Genomic DNA, 9,300 nt, shown 5'->3' with positions numbered 1-9,300 from the left:
AAGCTTTGTCCCCCTTCTGGAGGAGGAAGAGGAGGATAAAAGGGGGGATCCTCTCTGATGTTGGTTTGTTTTTTTTTCTGAGGACTTGATTGGTTGAGTTTTATTTTATTTTTTTAATTCAGTGAGATGAAGTGCAGAGAGTCATAACTGTGTGCCTTCAGTATCTCATTGCCATGTCTCTCTCTCTCTCTCTCTCTCTCACACACACACACACACACACACACACACACACACACACACACACACACTCTTAAAGAGGTGATGTCATAGCATCAATAACAAAAATGAACAACAAAACCTCCCAGGAAGTCCGTCAGTATCCTTTGGTGCCACTCACACCAGCATGGTGAGATTTAATGGCTTAGAGTCTGGATGCTGATCAGTTCCTGGTTTGTTTCAGTAAAGCCCAAAGATACCTTGTGAACCCGTGTGACCTTTGACCTCTAAACCCCAGCTTGTCTTCACTGATCTGATACAATGGTTTTGTGGTCAGTGGAGACTCAAACACATGTTTAGCACAGTTTACAGAGCAAACAATAGTGCAGCAGAAAGCTCAAACAGTGGACACAAACACCAAAACGCCCACATTTGACCCTGTGGAGGTGTTCTTGTGAAAAATCAGTCCGGCTTTCATTTTGATCTAGGAAACCGCTGTTTTGCTCAAATCCCAAGCCCTGGATACATTTTAGAGGTTTTACTCTTGATTCTTAATACTTTTGACTGTAAGCAAGTCAGATTTATAGCTTTCTGTATAGTCACTCTGAGTCCTGACCCACTATAAATGGCAAACTTCCTGCCATAGGTAAGACCATATGGGGCCCGGAGTTGTGAATGAATCAAAAAACGATGTAGTAATACTAAATTAGTGCCACCATATTTCAGTACCTGTATCCACCTGTGAATGGTTTCCCTGTTATTGCTATCTGCTGCATTACAGAACATGCCAACTTACCAGCCAAAGTAGCTTTAAGCTAACCTGTACCGACATCCACAGGTGTGTGTGTGTGTGTGTGATAAGATGATTTTTGGGGTGGGCAGGGGATGTATAACATGGCTGCACAATGTATAGACACATATCAGCCCACTGTCGCCATCTGTCACTGTGGTACAGACCAGTGACACCTGCTGACAAGAGGGCTAAGCTAACACTAGCCGTTCGACTGCTAGCGCCCAGCCGCTAGCTGCTGCACTGACGTTTGTTTTCTTTGCAGTGATGCTAACACTAGCCTATTGCTAAATAAATGCTAGTAGCACATTTTTACCTGCTAGCGTTGAGCTCTACACAGAGGGTGCTCGTGCAAGCTGTTAGCATTAGCATTAATGTGGTTTTAAAGGTTTGTTGTTGTTGTTTTTTTTTAAAATTTAAATATTCGTACCTCAGATCGCTCAGTTATTATTATTATTATAACCGCTGTCACTAACACCCAGGGCATTTGGTTGATTCTACCAAAGTGCATTCCTTTACAAAGCTAGCTCAGAGCTAGCTGCTCAGATAGACACGCAGGTAGGTAGGCAGGAAGTATGAAAGAACGCAAAGGGGAAGTGGACAGAAAGGCGATTGAGTGAGAAGCAGCTGTTGTTATTGAGATCAAAAGAGCATGAATTGCTTTGTTTTGTTTTTGTTTTTCTAAATATTGTCACTGGCTGCAGTCACGCTCATGATGTTTGATTTAAATAACCTCCGGTAGCAACCAGTTGGGTTTTTTGTTTGTTTGTTTTTATTTTGGAGGGGACAGCAACTATAGCCTGGCTATCTTGCTAGCTCAATGCTACACTAGCCAGTTAATGTACAATCCCATTAGCCATTTAGGTTCTCTTCGGGAGTCTTTGCAGCCAGAGGTTAGCGGCTGATAGCTTGAAGCTGCGCTGTATTTCTGTGATATTTGCCAGCTGGTTTTTATTGTGGATCTTATCTGTAAATAATGTGCAAAGTGTTTGAATAATAGTTGTTTTTTTGGGGTGGGGGGGGTTAAATGCGCTGATGTGCCACGCCGCAGCCAGTTTTACAACGTACTGTATCTACTGTACAGAACACAGAAGTTGACTTTTCTAGTGAGCCTTTGTTAAATTTTATTGTGGTGCAAGAAAAGGATTATTATTAATAAAACAGTTTTATTGTTCGTCTTTAGGTTTCTGTCTTTTTGTGAGTCGGAGTGTAATGAATGGGATAGATGTGCCTCTTTCTGCCCACTTTTAAATTGCAAACAAAAAATGGAAAAAAGGCACAAAACATGAGAACACTAAGAGTTATTTAGAAGTTAAACTAAAAGGTAGTACAACCCCACAAGGTGCACAAGCATACTGAGACTGAGACTTTGTCTGACAACCCCGGTGCCTCTGTAGAGTGGAAACTCCGGAGTAACAAAAAACAGCTGAAAGTAATAAAGGAAAATGAGGTAAGAAATGGAAACTAGAAACAAAGCACGTAAGAATCAAATTTGAGTTGCCAATGCAGGAAAAGTCTTGGATTGGCCTCCCCAGAACCTGGACCTCAACATTACTGGACCAATGTGGGATCATCGTGACAGAAAATAGTACAAAAGGCAGAAATGTGCAAAGAAGAGGATTGAATGTCTTTCTAGAAGGCTGGACAACGCAAGACATCTGCCTAAGAGTCCATATTGTGTTAAAGAATGAATGGTCCTAATAAATCCATTTCAAGCTAGTTAGAATTATACAAACTTTTTATTCCAGTCTGGAAACAGAGAACAATTCAGCTTGGAGTTTGAGTGTTTCTCCTCTTCTTCCATCTCAGGTAGAAATCCATCAGACACTTAATGACTTGCAGGAGTCTGTGGAGGAAGCTGAGCGATTAGAAGGGGGTTGCCATGACAACACAGTCTCCAAAGTATTAATGAATGCAGAGTTTTCAAGGAGGAGGACGTAACATCACATGCGACAAGGAGCCAGGAAACTGTGAGGCACGCTGTCATGGCAACCAGCTCGGCGTTATTAGCGCTGTTTAGATTAGCGCCGACAACACAAAGTGTTAGAATACAGAACACACAGGATGTAAAGGTGTCACAGGTGTAAAAAAGTCTTTATTTACATTTAAATTTACTTATGAGAGCCATGTGAAGGACAGATGCCAAGAAGCAGCAAGTTAAGAGAAGATTTACCCCTCTTCTTCATAATATCAGCCATCAGATCCTCTGTGCTGTGGCCTTGTAGAGACTGAACAGAATTATTTTTAGAGCCTGTAGTTACTGGAGGTCCTTCACACAAAGTAATAGTTTTCATCCAAAATGCACCTGATATTAATAATTAATTGAATTCTCAAGTATACAAATGATCAGACAGCTCAAAAATGACCATTATTGTTGCCTAAAACCAGCACGGTACTTCTCATGTTTTACTCTGTTGGACCAAAATATCTTAATTACCTCCATAAAAACCCGTCAAACCTCCAAATTCACATTAAACAAGAGGATCTATGATAACTAATCAACATTAACCATTTACTGGCTGTTTGTTTGTTTGTTTTGTCTGGGGGAAAAAATGAAACCAACATGCTTCTTCAAGTTCTTTAGTTCCTAAAATAGTAGAACCTTTGGCTGTATTGGTTTATTGCACAATTAAGATTTTGACTGGATGCCGATCGCAGCGGCCATCTGTAATTTGTATGGAAGAAAATTTACTTTTCAAAGTAAAATGTGATCCTCAGCATTACTTTAAATGTTATCAATTCCAGTTTCACTCCTGCTCAGTGAATAGTTTCTGAGTATTTTCAGATTAGTCGACTAAAGCAGCGGTCCCCAACCTTTTTTGCGCCACGGACCGGTTTATGCCCGACAATATTTTCACGGACTGGCCTTTAAGGTGTTGCAGATAAATACAACAAAATAAAACTAGTACCGGTACCGAAAAAAAGATTTATTCATAACACACGTGAAAAGACCCAGGAAAACAGAGTTAACGATAAAAACCCTGAAAACCATACATTTCACACCTGAGCCTCAACTCTCGCGGCCGGGGGGTTGGGGACCACTGGACTAAAGCAATCAAAAGTATTTTCTTCTCTAGCAATAAGTGGTTGCCAGATGGTTGCAGACTGGACTCTTGGAGTCTTAACTCCACACGGTTTCATGTCCAAAATAGTGGAAAAAAATTATTGATGTGTGGTAAGTAGTCACATGACTGCAAAACCTCAATAATGATATGCTATCTGGTAGCTAGCAACACAGCTTAGAGTAATATAAACACATTAGCTTAAGGACAATAGAGGGTGACTGTTTTTAATGCTTCTCTTTGGAAAGCAAATGTGTTTGGCACAACAAACTATTCAGAACATGCTTCTGCTTGCTACAACTGCCTGACAGGACAGGTGTTTAACAAAAAAAAGTTCATAATGAAAGTAATGGTAGTTCTTGGTGGGCGGAGACAAACACCATCATGTGATGACAAAGTCTGAGATGATCTATCCACAACACCAGGCGAGTCATTAATAGGTTGCTGCACTGTTTGGATTTTTTCCTATGAAAGAGTCGTGATCGAAATCTTAGCGATTCCTTTGTTTCTTTTTGTAATATTGGGTCTCAAGAACACTTTAGACTCAGTTTTTAAAACCTTAAAGGCATTCTTGGTATGAACAGAGCTGTAACTTTCCAGTAACAATCAATGGGCGTGTCCAACAAGGTGTAAAGATTGGACATTTTTCCCATTGTTGCCTCCCTCGTGACTCACAGAATCCTGGGCATGTTCACTGAAAGCACAGCTGTTCCTGCCCTCTGGTAGCTGGAGGCTTTTTTGGGGATTTTTACACCACACAGATTATTGATGTCGAAATGCTTCCAGAAAAGATGCATTTAGACTCTGTAACCTGCTGCTGGGTGTGGGACACACAAGACACGTTTCCACAGAACGAGGAAATATGCAGCACAAACAGAAACTATGTCTTTGTTAGGCTGTAATTTAACAAAGGGCACAAAATGTCTTGAGTGTGAAATATTTCTTTACACCAAGTAACAGTATGTGTTGGTTTTTGGTTGTTACAGGTTTTCTTGTTAAGAACTTTCTAATCTGAAACAAGCTGCCAGACAGTAGCAGTACAGAGTAGTTGGCAAGTTAATACTGACTGATCGATGCTTGAAGTCTAACAAAAGCTTAGTTATACCCAGTGAGCTATACAAAGGAAATGGCTATGGAGCCAATCCTTTTAACCAGCTGTGCACATAATGTCCACAAACGATCAGAAGAAACACACAATGAAGTTCAAAAACGTCCACTAATAGACAGAGCCTCTTTTCAACTCATCTCCCCAGAGTCATGTTCTCAGTCTTTACAGTTGGCTGTTCCGCAAGTTCCCAATGAAATCAGAGGTTGGTTTCACCCATTACTCCAGTTGCTCATTAGGCGTTTCCTTAGCCAGCCTCCCAATAGGTGCCCACATATGACCCAATGGCTTTATCTCATCTTCAGCTGTCTTTCTCTGTCTGCTTTGGTCTTTCTAGTCTTTGTTTGCCCACCTCTCTAATGGCATCCTTGTTCATTCTGAGGACGTGGCTGGTTCGTCTCCAGGTCTTTCACAGTACACCCATGTAGACTCTTTAAAAGTTAAGTTTGAGTTAATCACCATGTTCCCAGAAAGCATGTTTGTCCCTATAATGATATTAAACACACACACACACACACACACACACACACACACACACACACACACACACAGAGGTTGTCACATCTGCGCCCATGCATACACATTTCCTATTTTCGACACTTCTTCTTTCTCGCCTGTCATTAACAAGATAATTAGTTTGCCATGGTAACGAAGTACAACCATGTGATTGGAGCAGCTGTGCTCTGTTTAAGGCTGCAGGGGGAGATTAGCAGGAAGGACATGGCTGCTAATTATAGCAGCTGAAGCAACAGGCTAACATGCTAATGGCTCAAAGAAGTCCTGCAGGAGCAGCTGCTGCCTGGCTCAAGGGCAGGTGTTCAGAGAAGCCATAATGCAAGTGGAAGTCAACCAGAAATCAAAATTTTGTGGAAGTTTTGATGCTTGGTTTTCTCTTCATTTACTTTGAAATGGACTCAAATCAAGGTCTACTCTGGATGTTTGAGTGGTTTCCTCATAATTCAAAACTTAACGTGCGTTCTGGATAAACTTAAAACAGTTATATCACCACCTGGGAGGGGTTGCTGCTCAAAACAAACTAAAGCATGTGAAAGGTTGACTTTTCGCTGACTGACAGCAGGCTGATAACTTAAATCTCATTTTTCTTATTGACTGAGCACCATTTTCTTTAGTGTTCAGAATAAAAATCAATCAAACAACTCCAGGTTTCTTTTCACCACTGTAGACCAGGGAGAAAAGGTCTTAGGATGGGCATGGTCAGCAACAATACTCAGATAGGTTGTAGCATTTTAAATGATGCTCATGTAACCCTGGTAAGATTTACAGCATTCAGAAGTACAGGGTTCTTTGAATGCATCGTAGTTCTTGTCTGATCGTTAAATTTCCGGGCTTGCCCTGAAGGCATCACCTGCAGCTCGGTGTACGCAGTGTTGCCAACTTAGCGACTTTGTCGCTATATTTAGCGAGTTTTCAGACTCCTTAGCGACTTTTTGTTTGTTTTTTTCTGAAAAAAGTCGCTAAAAAAAGACGTGAAAGTGCGTATCGCTTTTACTCTCAACAAGTAGCGGGTGCTGTAACGCAGTCAGTTCTTCTTTTACTCTTTTGCTGTTTTGTGCATCACAAGGTTTAAAACTACTTATAAACACACACACAAAGTAACTCCACCAGAGTGCCTATTTCGGGTCACTTTTACCAGTCCAAGCCCGGGTAAAGGAGCAGGGTTGGAATTGTGACATTAAAAAAACCAATAATTGCTAAAAGAAATTTAATTTGTAGTTCTAAATAAACTCTAAATGCATTTAGGACGTTTTTACTCACTTTATGTCTCTTCCACGATGTTATTTCTCTCTCTCTAACATAGGTTACAATTGGATTAACATGACCAATTATGCAAATTAGGCGATGACGTCATTTAGCGACTTCTAGCAACTTTTAGGACAACCACACAGCAAATTCAAAAGTGTTAAATGTTTTGGTGTTAATAGTCTTCTTGCAAAAGTAGAGTTAATTTTACTCTAAGCAGAGTCACATTCTTTTAATGTAACTCTGAGGTGTAAAATGATAGTAGTTAAAATCGAGTGTTAAAAATGAGTGTTTCTCTATCAAATCTGGAGGTGTTACAATGGAAACATTAACTCTTGACCTCTTAACTCTGAACTCCTAGAGGGGCTATGACACCAATAGAGTAAATTCACAGACTACGCCCCCAGCACGGCTCCAATCGAAGCTGAAGGGAAGCCGTTTCAGAACATTTTGCTCTACATGTTTGAGTTGTTTGCGATGCTTGGTAAGTCATTTTTTCAAAGATTGTTTCAATTATTATTATGAGCTTTTACTTCTGTGGCTCTTTGGAGTTGAGACAAAGCTGTGTGAAAGGCATTAGCCATGTTGCTCGCTGATAGCATAATATTCTGTTTTAGTTAGCTGAAAGGTATTGTTTGTGGGCAAATACCACAGCCTTGAAAAAAAGCTTGCATGTGAATTTTCAGTCAAACTTTTGGTCAAATACACCTAAAACAAGGTCTAGAATGTGAAATGTTGGTATAATGGTGCTACTTGAAGCCTGAAAACGATCGCCCATAAAAAAAACAAAAAAACCCCCAAAAACGAGCAAACAGCAGTAGCAGACGTCCTGACTGGGTTCTACGTTAGCATAGATCCCTCCAGAGTTTTGTGCACACGAGCAGCTGGTCCTAGCACACTTCAAATCCTGTCTCCCCCCCACCCTGGACCCCCACCAATTCGCATACCGCCAGAACAGGAGCACAGAGGATGCAGTCTCCATCGCACTGCACTCTGTCCTCTCACACCTGGACAACAACAACACCTACGCCAGAATGCTGTTTATAGACTTCAGTTCAGCATTCAATACAATCCACCCCTCACAACTCGTCAAGAAACTGACAGACCTGGGCATCAGTTCCCTCATCTGCAAATGGTTACTGGACTTCCTGACCAACCGCCCCCAACATGTCCGGCTGGATAACCACTGCTCATCTACCATCACAATGAACACCGGTGTACCACAAGGCTGTGTGATGAGCCCTTTCCTCTACTCCCTCTTCACCCACGACTGCAGACCTGCTGATGGTTCCAACACCATCATTAAGTTTGCAGATGACACCACAGTGATTGGCCTCATCAGTGACAACGATGAGGCCGCCTACAGGAAGGAAGTGGATCGTCTGGCTGAGTGGTGCGACAGAAACAACCTGCTGCTTAACACCGAGAAGACCAAGGAGCTCATCGTGGACTACAGGAGGAATGCTGACCCACATCCACCCATCCACATTAAGGGGACGGCTGTGGAGCGTGTGAGCAGCTTCAAGTTCCTGGGAGTCCACATCTCCGAGGATCTCACCTGGACGACCAACTGCTCCAAGCTGGTCAAGAAGGCTCATCAGCGCCTCTTCTTCTTGAGGACTCTGAGGAAGAACCACCTGTCCTCAGACATCCTGGTGAACTTCTATCGTTGCACCATCGAGAGCATCCTGACCAACTGTATAACAGTCTGGTACGGGAACTGCTCTGCCTCGGACCGGAAGGCGTTGCAGAGGGTCGTGAAAACTGCCCAGCGCATCGCCGGAGCACCACTTCCTGCCATAAAAGACATCTACAGGAAGCGGTGTCTGAAAAGGGCTGGGAAAATCATCAAAGACCCCAGTCACCCATCACATGGACTCTTCACCCTCCTGCCCTCTGGGAGGCGCTACAGGAGCCTCCGGACTAAGACCACCAGGTACCGGAACAGCTTCTTCCCCACAGCTGTCAGACTCCTGAACTCTGCCTCCTGACATCTGACCCACGTTAACATATGGACTGAACATACACACACCCACAATGGACAACTGTACCCTCAAACACACAATAATAACATGGACTGAACCACCACTCACAACCACTAGCACTTTATATAGCCTCTGTAGAAACTATCTACACCCTCACTTATCTTAACTGCACTACTGTATAGCTCTGTGTAAATAATCATTCTGTACATTCGATAATCTTTAATTCTACAACTGTTTACAACTTCCATAGTTCACATTTCTGTATAGCTGTATATCTCAGATTTCTGTAAAGTTATTTATTTCATATTCTGTATAGTTTTTCATATTTATATCCTGTTCATAGCTTGTACTCACTACAGCCTGTACATACTTATAGTTATAGAATATTCACAACATACTTCATACCGTGTACATTATAACATACCATAATAGACCCATTTC

This window comes from Astatotilapia calliptera, chromosome 17, assembly GCF_900246225.1.
Source record: "Astatotilapia calliptera chromosome 17, fAstCal1.2, whole genome shotgun sequence".
Lineage (NCBI taxonomy): Eukaryota > Metazoa > Chordata > Actinopteri > Cichliformes > Cichlidae > Astatotilapia > Astatotilapia calliptera.
Note: the sequence above shows the minus strand (reverse complement) of the source record.